The 14,455-nt window shown below is 41.9% G+C and overlaps 1 protein-coding gene across 7 annotated transcripts in view; it reads right to left on the minus strand.

Moving 5' to 3' along the window:
• Nucleotides 1-14,455, minus strand: part of CABCOCO1 (ciliary associated calcium binding coiled-coil 1) — a 263,070-nt gene that overhangs the window by 18,404 nt on the left and 230,211 nt on the right. For all 7 annotated transcript variants that reach the window (XM_068689322.1, XM_068689323.1, XM_068689325.1 and 4 more), the window contains 3 exons: nucleotides 13,981-14,086; nucleotides 12,056-12,155; nucleotides 9,352-9,442 (listed from right to left, as the gene is read on the minus strand). The gene's annotated coding sequence lies outside the window, so the exon portion shown is untranslated. The remainder of the gene's footprint in view (nucleotides 1-9,351; nucleotides 9,443-12,055; nucleotides 12,156-13,980; nucleotides 14,087-14,455) is intronic.

Here is a 14,455-nt window from a genome sequence, read left to right on the forward strand (position 1 = left end):
TGTGTGGGGGACCCGTATGGCCACAAACAGGTTGGTGTTTACTACTGGAAGATTTAGCACATGGTGGGTTTGGCCCAAGATGATGTCCCCATTTCCCTCATGCTCCTCAGAAAAGCCAGAGAGACCTTCCCCTCCTGGAGGTGCCAGCAGAAGTGTCCTTTCCCTCTGCCTGCATCAAGCAGGGGTTAGGGGCTGCCAGGATGTCCATCTGGGATGGGCATTTGGCAGGGGCAGCAGATACCAGACCCCACTGCATCCCCCAGTGGTCCCCAAACAAAGGTGACAGCAAAGTCATCTGGGGATGCTCTCCTCAGGCCAAAGTGCTCCCCAAGATCCTCCACTGAGCTGACTGCCTGGGAGCTACAAGGGTGCAGCACGGCTGGTGGCAGCCAGACATAATGGAGGCCTTCATCCCAGTGGTCATCCCAAGATCTGCCAGGAAGCTGCTCACAGCCTGCGAGTGTGTGTCTGTGAGCAGAGGCACGTGGTGGGGGAAGGAGGTACCTGGCCCTTGAGGCAGTGCCATGGACACTGTCAGACTTTCATTCTCCAGAATCCTGCCATGGTTTTTGTCCCAGAAGAATAGGCTGCGATCAGCAAGAAATGAATTCTAGTGTTTGCTTACAAGTTGCACAGTCTGCTCCTGGCAAATCTGAAGATGACTCATAATGCTTTCCACAGTTACATCTGCCAACAGACCACGACAGAATAAACAATCAAGAGAAATCAATCAAATTCATCCTACTTGTATGAACCAGGCATGGAACACCATGTCTGAATCCTTCTGGATTTAAAACTCTTTATGACCTTCACTTGAGTTTTAAGGTGAAGAGTTTCAACATTTGTCCCTAAATAAAAAGTGCCAAACTAATAAAACAGCATGGTGGAGTTCCCATTTACTGCACACAACAGTCAAGATACTCAGACTTATTGCTCCCACTACAATTGTAATTCAGTTTCCTTGCTCATACATAATGGTTTTATCTACTCTGAATGGGGTTATCTTTAGTTCCTTAACAAGCCCATATAATTCAGCTGTCACAGTTTCCACAAGAACACTAACTTGGAATTTCCTGCCTTTAATTTGGACTAACTCCTGTCTACAGCATGGCATTAAAGATGTTTCCAATGTGTGTGGTGACTATGAAATTCAAGCAGTAAGTACATGTTACATATAGATTTATAACGTTCAAGTAGGGTTTGTAGAAGTAGCATCCCAAAGTAATGTAAGGATCTCATCTTGACAAATCTAACATTCCCAGCTCGTCTGCCTCATCTCTGTCTCTACTGTAGACTTTGCAGCTGGGCTCTCCTGCCCAAGCAGGTAGAGACAACCCGTATGAACCTGCCCCATGTCTTTTCCCTGCCATGGGGACTTTTCTGTTTGTCTGATCACGAGAGGATGGTGGTCCTCAGGACAGAAATATCTCCTTGTACACGCAGCAGCATCATGCCTGCCACTGAAACACATTTGGGGTGCATACTCAGTCGCTCCCATTGCACTGAGCTGTGCCCAGTCCCCAAGGAGGTTTCTATTGCTATCTCTGTTTTGTAAAGAAATGAAGTAGGACATTTAGTGGTTGAGACCTGATGCTTCCCAATTAGCCATCCAGTAATGTATTGACAGATGGCTGTTTCTATTTTTGCTTCCCTTACTCCAGGCCCATTCATTCAGTGTGCTCCTTTTAATTACACAGAACCATGTGCCCAAAAGCTTGCCTTTTTTTTTTTTCCTCCCCTCTGAGTGCATCGGTTGGTCTAACAGGAGATGTTACCTTTTCCTAAAACAGTGCTCATACTTGGCAGTTCCCCTGCACTTCAGGAGACGAGCAGTTCTTTAGAGAACAGCCACTATTATCTCTCCCTTGCCTCTCAGTCCCCTGCCACATACCCACAAGCCAAGCTGGCAAAGGAGGAGCATCAGCACGCAGCAGAAGGCAACAAATGTTCAGGATGAGGTGATCTGCATCAGCGCAAACTCAAGCAAGGCAGCATCACATTAAGACCTATTAAATCTCCCTTTCTAGCTTTCCTCCCTCAAAAGCACGGGTGCTCAATTCAACATACATGTAAGCCAAAATACACAGGTCGGCAGCCCAGGAGTGACGTGTTGTTTCAGCCTGCTTCCCCTGACTCCATACCCTCTTCTCCTCCCGAAGATCTTCTACAATGTTGGTAATTTTCAAACAAAGCAGGTCCTAACGTGCAGGATAAAGGGAACTGGAGGTAAAAAGCTAGACCCACAGAAGGCTGGAGTGGGTGACCTCCAGCATAGCTCTGGGGGGAACGAGCTTCCCCCTTGCTGGCTGCAAGCTGCCCTCCCTGGAAAAGCCAAGGGCTGGAGCCAGACCAAGGGGCTCTGGACTACCTGAGGAGAGCCAGCACCACACACAGTTTGGAAAACACTTGCCATTTCTGGAAGATCTCAACCCGAAGACCACTGCTGTAATGCTGCTTACAGGGGATGGCTCTCACCCACTGATTTCCTGTTCACCTGTGATCAATGACCCTATGGAAAAATGGCATCAATAATGAATAAGCAGCAAATGATATGCTTTGTCTCTCCAGCTCTGGCTATAACAAAGACCATCAGGTGGTACAAATTACTTCACCGTATTCATGTTGATTTTTACCAGCTGGGAATCTGGCTCACGTTTTATCTGGTTCAGGAGGGAAATAAAACACAGTATCGTGGCTGAATTGACAACACAGGTAGACTGCAATTTCCACAAACTCTGGCTGGTGGGAGGGTATGGCTCTTTGCACTCACCAGCTGGCACAAGCACAGTTTACCAAGAACAGAAAAAAAATATCCAGGCACAGAGAGGCTGCTACTGGCTTGGTTAGGCATCGCGTGAGGCTCTGGCACAAAATCTCTGCATGAACCAAAGCTTTCTAGAGAGTCTGTGAGAAGATGCAAAAGCCTGTCCAAGGCTGAGCAGGCAGTGCCAGTGACACAGCAGATGCATATGTTTCTAAGAATACTGACTGGCAGCCTGGCACTCTGGTGAGTGCTGGAAGCTGTACTACTCACGCACACACAGCCACTATCATTAGAATTTTGCTGCTTTGGCACCTCTTCCTAATTTACTTAATTTCTATTTATACCACTCTGTTTCTGTTTTGAGTCTTTATCAGATGCTGACATGTTTTCTGCAGAGCCTAACTTTGGAAGGAGGCTTCGGAAATAAGACATTAAAGGGGAGCTTAAAAATGGCAGAACACTTGGAAGGGCCATTCCCAACCTAGCAGTGGCCACTCTAGCTATGAAAAGACAGCTTGGCCAGTTTTCTCCAGAGCTAGCGCAGTGCTCTCCTGCCTGGGCAAGGCAGATCCCTGAGTGGCTGTGGGGCAGCTGGAGAGCCTGTGAAGGCCATCTGAGAAAAACACAGCCTTGCTGACAGCAGACCTAGGCTTTCCACACGTGGGTCTAAGCCTCCATTTTCCAATGAGGTCTGCAGATCAAGAAGATTGATAACCAGAGCATAATGTTCTAGCTCTACCTCTGGGGTAACAAGCAATTGTGTCCAATCGATGAGTACTTTTGAAATAAATTGCCTGGTTAGCATGATTGCATTGCAAGCACAGGCAGAGTGTGGGGGGTAACTCTTCCTTTTGCCTCCATCTGTGACCCAGTGATACGTCTGTCATGGCTTGGCTGGAGGACATATGGAGCTCCTGAGGAACAGCTTCTAGGAAGAAGCTGTATATGTTTTGCTTGAACTGCACTGATTTAAAGTTTCATCTGTTAAACCTCCAAGAGCTCAAACACAAGTAGCAGATCAGAACGCAGCTGTTGATGTTGACATGTTGCTGGCCTTATGGAATGAGGATAAACAGCTGGAAATGCATTTGATGAACTGGGGAATAGGGACAGAGCAAAGAATTTCAGGCTCACTGGAACACTACAAAACAAACATGTCCTCAACTGAGGACGTCAAATTCTTCCTTTGCAAATCACTTGTAGATCTTCCATTGCTTCACACTACGATGGGCTTCAGCTCTCTGGCTTCAGAAAGACACACATGCCAAGGCTGCAAGCTTCCAAGCTGGCCAAGCCTGTACAGACTGGTTGTTAAAACTTCACAATATGGCAAAAATATTTAAGGTAGATGAGTATCATCCAGAAACAGAAGATTAGAGAAGAAAAACTTTGGCTCTCTGTTTTTGGATGACTGAGATTCAGAATAGATTCAACAAGAAATCTTTTTTTTTTTCCCCCCCTTGAATAATTACCCCATTAGCAAATTCTCTGTGCAGAGTGGTCCCAGACCTCAGAGCACACTGCTCCCTACAAGTCCCTGTCTCAAAGGATAGGTTTGTCACTGACAGCTGTAGGACTTCTCAACAAGCCATTCCTCAGGGGGACCAGCTACTGAAGCACCAAAAGACCTGTCTTAGAGAAGACTTAAAACTGGGGAGCTTATCTCTGTATTTCAGTGGCTCCTGGCGTTGTACTCTGCTGTAAGCTTTAATTGTTGCTATTCTGAAGAAAGCTTTTTCGTTCAGTACAAATGCCTAATTCATGATGTCATCATCTAAGACAGAAGGAAAAAAAAAAAGAAAATAACCCACCAACACAGCCTGGAGTAGTCAGGCATGTGATGATGTATAAATAGCTCTGACAGAACAATATTATAAACTCTATCGGTACAGCTGAGATAAAAATAGCAAGTTGCTGATTCATCTACGATATCGGCTAGAGGGATGGCAGGAGGTTCAGCTACAATAAACCTTCCCAGCTAAAAGCATGCTACTCCACCATGAATCAGCTCCTCACATCTTTCATTCTTTTTCAAAAAGCACCTGTCTTGTGCTTCTTCAGTCCTCCGCTACTGAACACATGAAATATAGGGACTGATTTTTTTTGTTTCCCTTATGCTGAAATGTGCTACAGTCAGAAAATTCTCTAAGGCTTTATAAACATGTAGGAAAGACGGAATCATTTCTAAAACTGCTTGCCACATGCTTGGCAACAGCAAGGTTTGATGGTATTGCTCACAGCTTTTTCTACATTGCCTACCTTTAGAAAAACAATCAGGTGACCATTATTTAAATAAATCTGCAAATGCTGAACCATACTTGTAAAACATCTGAATCTATAATGCCTAGGTCATTTTATGGTTCTCAGTAAGACACATGCAAAGTCAAGTACACAGCCACAGATGGTGTTCTTTTCAAACCTTTCAAATGAAAGAAAATGAAACCTCACACACCAAGCCTAGAAATACATGAATTAAAGAAACAAAACAAAAAAAGAACACAAGATGGGTGATTTGCTCCTTGGAACACAGCAGCAGTGATTACTTGTGCGGCATCTCACATGGCCCAGCACTTGTGTTCTTGTTTGAGCTAATTTTTAAGTACGTGGATCGTAACAACAGCCATATCAATGCTATGCCTACTCTTCACAGAAAGACCCTGAAGCAAAGTACGTAGACTATAGGACCAAAAACAAGTGCGAGTTCTGCAAATTCAGGTGCAGCTGCTCTTGGGAAGCAGTCTTGCACTACAGCCTCTGCTTCCACAGCACATGTTCCTGTGACAAGCTGCCCAGTGGAGGATGCTAGCTGCCCACAGATAAACATGCAGCTCCAGGAATCCCTTTCTTGTGGCAAATTCTCATACAAGCTCAAGTGAATTCTCCCACGCTGCAGCCAGCATATTTTTAGACACAACTAAAAGAGGTCTTAGATGTTTAACTTTCATTTTTTAACACTACAGCCACATGGCACAAAAGAAGCACACAAAATAAATGGTAACTTGTAAATTGGAAGATGAGGTTTCTCTCCCTTCATGAAGGGCAATCTAGCCTGTAATGTGAACAAGACTGCTCAAAAGTGCATTGACTTGGACTAATGGGTGGCGACAGGAAATTTACAGCCTGCTTTTTCACCCCCTGCATGACTGACTGTCCCCCCAAAACCTGCTTCTGCATCACCTTGTGATCACTGCATAATGACAACAAAACCTCCAGAAGCAAGGTCAGCCTCCACTTGTGGAAAAAATCTTCCTGCTAGGTATCTGTGGACACTAGGTGACAGAAATAAGCTCTCCTCAAATCAATGCAATTGCTTTGCAGTTGATTACCCACAATTCCACTTATTAGTAACCTATTAAGTTTCTGTGTGATAGCAACTGATGTCCACATTGTGTTCCTCAAGAGCATGACCTTACACTGCAATCATCATCCATGTGAATACCAACAACACGGACATGAACACCACCAGCCCCACCGAGCAGCTTGCTTGGTACAAGTAGAGCACTGCATCGACTGCCTGCACTGAAGCAAAGTTGCTGGTTTAGGACCATTAAAATAAGCAAGGCTTATACAATGATGGAACTTTATATTATTTTTTAAGACTTGCAGATGTTGCAGTCTGTACATATGGGAATAATGCCAAATGCTACAGTGACAAAAACAAAAATTATATTGGCTGGCGTTTAAAGGTAAAGAAGCAGAATGAAACATCTCACCCACCACTAAGGCATTGTACATACCTTGTTTTGTACACATCATTTAGTTAACAGCTTTGCGTTTCTGATAGTGACCTAATCAAATAATATTTTTATGAGCACAAAAATAAGAAAATGTTTGTGTCCTTATTTGCTTTCAAACTATTTTTAAATCAATAAAATCATTCTTGCTTTGCTCAGAGTAGACTTTTGCTGAACATGAATTTCAGGGAGCAAAGCCAGCAGTAATTCTACCTATCTGCCACACCCCCCTCTGGGACAAGCAGAGCTGGGAAGAAGCACAGTTTTGGATGTCACTGCACTGCTGTGTAGCATCTCAAACAATCTGAGACTCCAGTGTTACTTTGGCTGAGGTTGCTGGTTGATCAACATATTGAGGTGCTTTGCAGAGAGCATTTAAGTGATGCACAGTTATCTGCATAAGCAACATATGTTTCATATTATCAACATCCCCTTTGTATTTCAATTGCAGGTCAATACTGGTAGAGCCTACTGATTCTAAGATCAGCTTCAGCTTTGAAGCTTGGCACAATAACAAACTGATCTGCTATTTGTTTATGTTAGTAATAAGATCTACCAGCAACTATGATTTGATCGTGGCTGTAACAGCAAGACAAGCCAAAGGAAACCTTCTCAATAAATAGGAAATGAAGGAAGTGGATGGGTTGTCTTGCAGATCCTCTAAATCTAGTCCAAGTGACGGTGACACCTTTGTCACTGTCTTTCCTGGGCATCCCTCTCTGCTTCTCCTCCTGCCCTGCCTTCATTCCTTCTGCCACACCATCAGCTATATGGATTATCCTGTGCCTTTGGCCTGGGACAATGGATGTCCTTGTATTGCAATTCAAAGCCACCTGGGAGACTACAGCTGTATATGCATAAGCACTGGATAGTTTATTTAATTGTTTTATATATATATATATATATATATATATACACACATATATATATAAACATAGCAATACCGCAACAACTATAGGCATGCTACGTGTGAACAGATCAAATATATTTTTTGTATGTAATCAGTCCTCATGCATTAGCCTTGCATTTCTGAAGTAAAATAAAGTTGGTTTACAGAGCACTCCTAAGCAAACAATTTCAATTTTTGGTATCTCTTCCCCGATATCTATACCATGAGTAAACACATGAATGTAACGTTGGCTCAGTGGATTTTACAGTAGAGCATTCTGATAAATCCATAGACTTACATGTGAGTAAGACTTCTAATACAGCACCACAATTTATTCCCATTTCCAGTTTAATGGAGCTTTTCTGATTATTTTCACAGCATCATGCAAGGTTTTATTTTTTTTTTTTTTTCCCTACTGCACAAAAGGGAAAAGCTCCTAATATGTTCCTGAAATGCCTCATGAAGTTAATGCAACTTATTCTCTATCATCACGAGAATGATACTGGAATGAATGAAAGTCAGTACTTTTTCTCAAAGTCTCTTTATATTCAGTCCTCACACAGCATAAGGGAGTAAACTCTCAACTACACAAAGGCACATACAGAGAAATCCGTCAAAGTCAATAGAGTTATTCTGGACACCTGAGTAATTTGTCCCTGGGTATGATTCATTCTCCAAAATCCACTCTGAATGTCCATAATGACCATCTGCTTTTCACTTACATTTTTAGCTCTGTTACAATTCTAATTTTTTCCATGTTTCACAAATAACCTGAGTCAGTTTCTTTCAGAAGATGCTGTTTCTCCAGCTTGGCTTCCCTATGAATAACCTCCATCATCACTATGCTACTTTTACTAAATGTTTCATTTTTAACAATAAACATCTATCCCAGATGCCTTATTTTCAGCTTCATTAAATGTTTTACTAGTTCATCTTGAGTCACGTCAATATTTACCTTGGACAGGGTTCCATATCCTTCAGTTTCTAATACCAGAATTCTCTAGACAAGCTTATTGTTCCTGGCTTGACTTCTCCAAGTCACAGCTTAAAACTTTTTTTTAATGTACTAAATAAGATGCAAATTCACCCAGCTATGCGCTCTGCTGCATGCTGCCAGCTCTGCCTATTCCAAACATCTCTAAACTGATTTACTTCAATTTCTGTGTACACACAGGCCCCAAACCTGTACTCAGTTACTCTGAGGTAATTTCTAAGTCATTTAATCACAGCAATTAGCAGAAAAGAAAGCAGAAATTAGATATCAGCCTTTCAGGCATCATACCACAACAGGCCATTTCTACTGACCTTCTGCATCCTACAAAAAAGGTGTCAGGAGGCGTTGCCAACTCCTGCCTCCTTTACTGGCACCCTTCTATTTTTCCGAACTTAAAACTCAGAGGCTTTTCTGAGAAATGGGACTGCTTTTCTTCAGTCCAGCTCTCTTTCCTGCTCCTGACAAACAGCATCAACTTGTGCTAAGCTGTGCACAGCATGAAGATCATTGTGCTGTTTCTTGTGCTCACCTACGTACTGAGCAGGACAGAAGAAACCTTGTAAAACAGCGAGTGGCAGCGGGATGCCATGTTCACCAGATAGGAGGGCAGCCTAATGCGGACATCAGTTCTCCAGCAACATCAGTAACACAAAGCAATGGCAATAGCAAAAAGAAAGGAGGGATTGGTTTTGAGGGTCACATTGGAGCAATGCAAAGCCTAGAACGTGTAAAGGCAAGTGGAAAAGCTTATGCCCCTTGGGAGGCTGTGTAAGAGCAATCTCTGGCTTTGGCAAGAGGTTGGCAATAACTGCTGTATTGCACCAAGATACGTAAAGGAAAGTAGCCATAGCCGTGGGGAGGAGCAGTGCAAGTATCAGAGAGATGGGGCTTTTGGGAGGGTATTGGAAAGACAGTTTGTCTGTGTAGGTCCCCAGTGCTAGTGCTACCTGAAACAGTTCAGTCAGCTTACCCCCAGGCGGTCCTGAGCAGTAGTCCACAGAGCCTTCTGGATCCACACTGCTCCTTACTGCTGTACGCACGCTTGCTTGAGAAAAGTTGTTCTAAATGAGAACAAGACAAAGGGGAACAGAAGTTTGAGAAGTGGAATTTTCTCAATAATTTTCTTGATCTTTATGCTGAGTTTACTTCAGGTCCCTTTTCAAAGCAGTAGCACAAAAAAGGCAGTGTGAGGTTTGATACATTTATATTTTATATTCATGGATTGCATTGGAATAAAACATTTTGAATTTTATATTGGATATGAAAAAGCAAAGGTGTCAAGCTGGGAAAGCGCTTTGAAAATAACAAAGGACTTTATGTGGGATTGTTTGAGGTCATTTTATCTGTTGTTCCTGACAGTATTTAAATACCTCCTTTCAATTTGAAATGCCTTTGCTTGTCACTCACAGAAATCAGTGGTGGAGACTAGCAGGGCAGCTGGGCACACACCACAGGGGGATACATGAGGAGAGAAGCACTCAGATTTTTGGAGATCTCCAAAGCTAGCACTATACCTCTGCCAGCAACCTACATTTGTCAAGAGGTGTCAGTGTGGCCTGGAGAAGCCGTGAGCCACATTCTTGTGAGAGGGGAGAGAATTTCAAGTCATGTCAACTTCCCCGAGCAAGACACTCCTAAGAGCAGGTTGAAGAGATGGCTTTACATCTCAATCCAGGCGTGTAACAGTTTTAAGCAGAAATTCAGGATATTGAGCTGAGCTTACAGTGCAATGACTTCAGTGATCGCTACACATTCAGATTCATGGGGCTTATTCTGAAGTACCTGGCTTAAGTGCTTTAGCAATAGCAGCACATGTAAATAATGTCTGTATTTAGCTCACATGCCATTGCTAACATCTGAAAGTTACATCTGCACAGTGTAATGAAGATAGTATTTCTGTTTACCCTAGGTAATTCTGTGTCTTGTAGGCTCTTCCCCTGTGGTTTGACCCTAAAGGGCTCTACTGACAAGAAGACAACTGAGAATTTATACGTTCTTGAAAGATTTTGCTCACCTTTAAAACAGAAATTGACAATTTCTGCTTTTGGTCTAAGCCAGAATCAGAGAGAAACAAAACTGGAATATTCAAAATTCCCTTGTCTTCTTTATGTCCCACTCCACATATGTGCCAAGTGAACAAAAGCAGTTCAATACAGGAAGGGATATGAGACAGGATGAGGGACCACTGTTCTCCACAAACACATGCAGCCAGAAGATAAAAGGGAAGAGCTGAATACTAGATTAAATGCAAGTTTCATGTAAATGATCACTTACAGAGACCTAATAAATGATTCTCTGCAATTGTCAGAGATTTTTCTCTGCTTTTTTTTTTTTTTTTCTTTTTCTGTTTTGTTTTGAATTTGAGTTTAGAAGCTTTTCCCGCTTGGAGGATAATGTTCAGGTTTTAAAATTTGTATTAATCTGTGACAACATTTATCTGTCATTCTATGAAAGTTTTGGTTTGGTTTGGTTTTTTAATTGTCTTTTCTTTAATGTGTTGACTTATCAGAATGGAGTATTTAGAATAAGCCCTTTGAACAGCGGTACTGCATACGATGGGATGGCATGTAGGAAGGATGCTTTTTAAATAATACGATCTCTTTTGACCTGAACAACAAATCAGTTTTGGAGCTTCTGTATTTAACTCTAGCTGGGACTGACGAGGATCTTCACTGCAAATCTCCCTGCTCTCAAGGACAGTCTTTATTTCCAGAACAAAGAAGGACTCAACTGGAGACAGAGGCTTTTCTGACAGATACCCACACGCTCCTTGCAGGCAAGAGTGATAGTCTGAAAGCTCTCAATTTTGGGGGTTTCGCTTCTCGTTTCCCCATCAGGTCAGGGATGCTACTCTAAAGAAATTACGAATTGCTCCCTCCAAAACAAAGGTCTCTGACAGCCTCGGCTGGGTCCCCTCAGATACCTCTGTCCTACTCTGCTGTCCATGCCACCATCCAGTTAGATGTCACAACAGGATGCAATCTACACATTGCCTGCTTCACCTTTTTATCAATACAGTTGATACTGTATTAATATCCCTCTGTGACATCCCTATTGAATCCCTCTGTGAGATTCGGGCTGTGTGCTGACTGAGGCATAGCCATCAGCTCTGTGCTGCCATCCCTGCTTGGAGTAAGGACAAGGAGGGGACAATATAGGAAGGCACCACAAAGAGTGCAGTGGATGCCCATCAAATCTCCACATTTTTTTTATGGGTGTCCTAGATAGCTTCCTGGAATAACTGCTTGCCCAGGGTCTGATGCAAGTTTGAACATTTGAGCCCTTGTGGCTACAGAAGACACCTTTCTTTCACTCTGCTGTATCAATGCTTAGTCTGAACTTACTCTACCTTGTGATCTAATCAAAAATGACGTCAGGTTACTGTACCATGATCAATCAGTGTTTTCAGTTTCTCTTATTCACACTTTACTTACATATCTTCAGTTATTCTGTCCCTCTATTTTTTTCCTCTGATCAGAATACATTCCAATGATGGAACGTATTGGTACGTGGACAAGTTCCAATACCTTTTTCCAACTGCTAAATACAAACCTCTTATTTGCTAACTTCCACTTGCATTTGACCTTGAATGGCACAATGGCTTTACATGTAATCTTTCACATACAGCCCATGATTTCAGTGTTGATTACAAGACAGAGATATGGTAGACTCACCTGTTTGAGCTCTGTTTTCCTCCCAGGTCTGGGAGTTTCTGTTTCACTTGTCTTCATTCTCACCAGCCATCTTGCATTTGTCCACATGATTGCTGTTGTCCTGAAACAGAGAGGAGACATTTGTTCAGCCTGCAGGTCACACATAGATTGTTTTTAATGATAGCAATCTCATTTCTTCCTTCAGAATAAGAGAAAAGCTCTCCATGAAACTACAGATGATACGAGTATGCTTCTGCATTACTCACTGAAAAAAGGTCCAAACCTTTATTATACCTGTCTCTGCAGTGGAAATAGAGTGACTCCTGGAAAACCAGTGAAGTCACAGTGGTATAGCAGAGACAGACCACGATAGAGGTTTTGGAATACACTGGTCTGTTTTGTTGTTGTTGTTGTTGGGTATTGTTTTGTTTTTAAATACATCTCATGTCCTGCTTTATGAGAATTTTTGAAAGTTAACACAACAGCTAGCACACCTGAGAAAGTAGAGCAGAAGCTTAGATTATGAACTTTGCTCATGGTTCATTCAATATTTTTAATAAAGTTTGTAAAGGTTTCCTTCCATCAAAGAATGCCCCTTTTGATTAATCAATTGAATTTGATATTTTCTCTATGGAGAACGCAAAGCAGTATACCCCTTTGCCAATTATTTACAGGCAGCTTCACAGCACACAATAGAACAATTATTTTCTAAGTAAAAGAGCTGTGATCGGAAAGTTTAATAAACCACTTAACAGTGTAGCATCCTTTTCTTCATTTAAAAAGGCACAATAAGGACATATCAAGCCATTTTTTTGTATAATCTGCATAATTTCAAAATAACATATTCAGGGAAACAGACTTGTCTTAAATAGCCTTCTTTGCATTTACATCTGTAACAGCTGCAGTAGCAGCACTGACGGGCTTGATTTTATTCAGTGTTTCAGGATCAACATAAAATTTAGGCTGAAAATTAAAGGGAGTAAATGTACCCCTGACAGTCAAGAAAATGATCTTGGTCCAAGAATATTTCTGGCCAGAACTCGCTTTCAAAAGCAGCTTTGTCATTTGTGCCTGGCCTAGTCCCAATAAGTGCTATTATGATTTGTTACATTTTCTATAGAACCAGGAGACCATTTATTAGCCCCATGGTATTGTATTGAGCTTCAATTATGTAATAGTCATTATTCTGCTGAATATCCAAAGCTTTGTAAGAAAGTTTTAGCTCTGGAAAGAAATCTACAAGGTTCTCAAATGATTTTGAGAAAGATCAAACTCCCCCTTTTTTACTAGTTGAAAGAGGAAAGGTCCCTTCTTGATATAAATCATGAATAATTTGAATAGTCTTTTTTCTAAAGAAAAAACTCCTTTTTCTTTGAAAGCCCTTGATAGCTTGGGATTCAAGCAGAAAGGAATAAAAGAAGAAATAATAGTTTCTTCCTAGAAGAGAACGTGATAGGTATGCCTCCAAATTAGTAAGATTTTAATTTAATTATAACAGAGGAATGCGTGTGCATGTGTAATTTGCCTGCTTATAAGTAAGGAATGAGGGCGTCTCCCATATGTAGCTTGGACGAGGAGGGGGGCAGGTCCTCAACCAGTGCAGGCCTTGCTAGGGCCCCCTGAACAGAGTTTTTGCAGCTGACGTAAACCAAGGATGCGCCCTCCAGTCCTCTTTGCTCATTCAGCTGCCCATTCAAGTCCTACAATGCAAAACAGATCAAATCCCAGTGGCCTTCCACTTCCAATCAGTGTGAGCCATCTACATCTCCCAGACTGTTGACAAATTAACTTCCATAAAATAGTACGTGCTACTAGTTACCTGTTATCACCATCTTTCTGTGACCCTTCAGCATTTAAAAATCCAACAACCCAAAACATAGATCTTAAAAAGCACTGACATCAAAATAAAATTTGATCATTTGCAAGCAATTGTCCTTTTCACGAACCACTTTATGCAATGAAGGCTTCAGCTTCCAGTTCTCAGAGGAAGTCTTGATCATGTGTGAATTTTTCCCCGCTCTCTCTCTGCTGGCAGGCCAGACACTGCAGTTCCTGTAACAACCAAACATCAGGTAAAAATCAGCCCAGCTGTTGCTTCTGTTTTCTTTTTTTTTTTTCTTTTTTTTTTTTTTTTTTGTGTGTGTGTGTGTTTGTTGTTTTTTTTAAACTACTAACTAATATACCACACACAACACTCATACAACTTATACACGCTACAGCTGATCTGCCTCAGAGTAGCAAAACCAATTATTCCTTGGTATTCTCAGGAAATGGAAGAGAAATGTTCTCAAGGCTGACAGATTTCTGAAATGATCTTTCTTTAACGTATGCTCAGTTTAGCTGCTATTTTAGTAAAATGACTCTAGCTTTATACCAGCTGAAGAGAAAGCAGAAAGTAAATCAACAAGCTTTCTTTCAGCT

This window comes from Anas acuta, chromosome 7, assembly GCF_963932015.1.
Source record: "Anas acuta chromosome 7, bAnaAcu1.1, whole genome shotgun sequence".
Taxonomy (NCBI): Eukaryota; Metazoa; Chordata; class Aves; order Anseriformes; family Anatidae; genus Anas; species Anas acuta.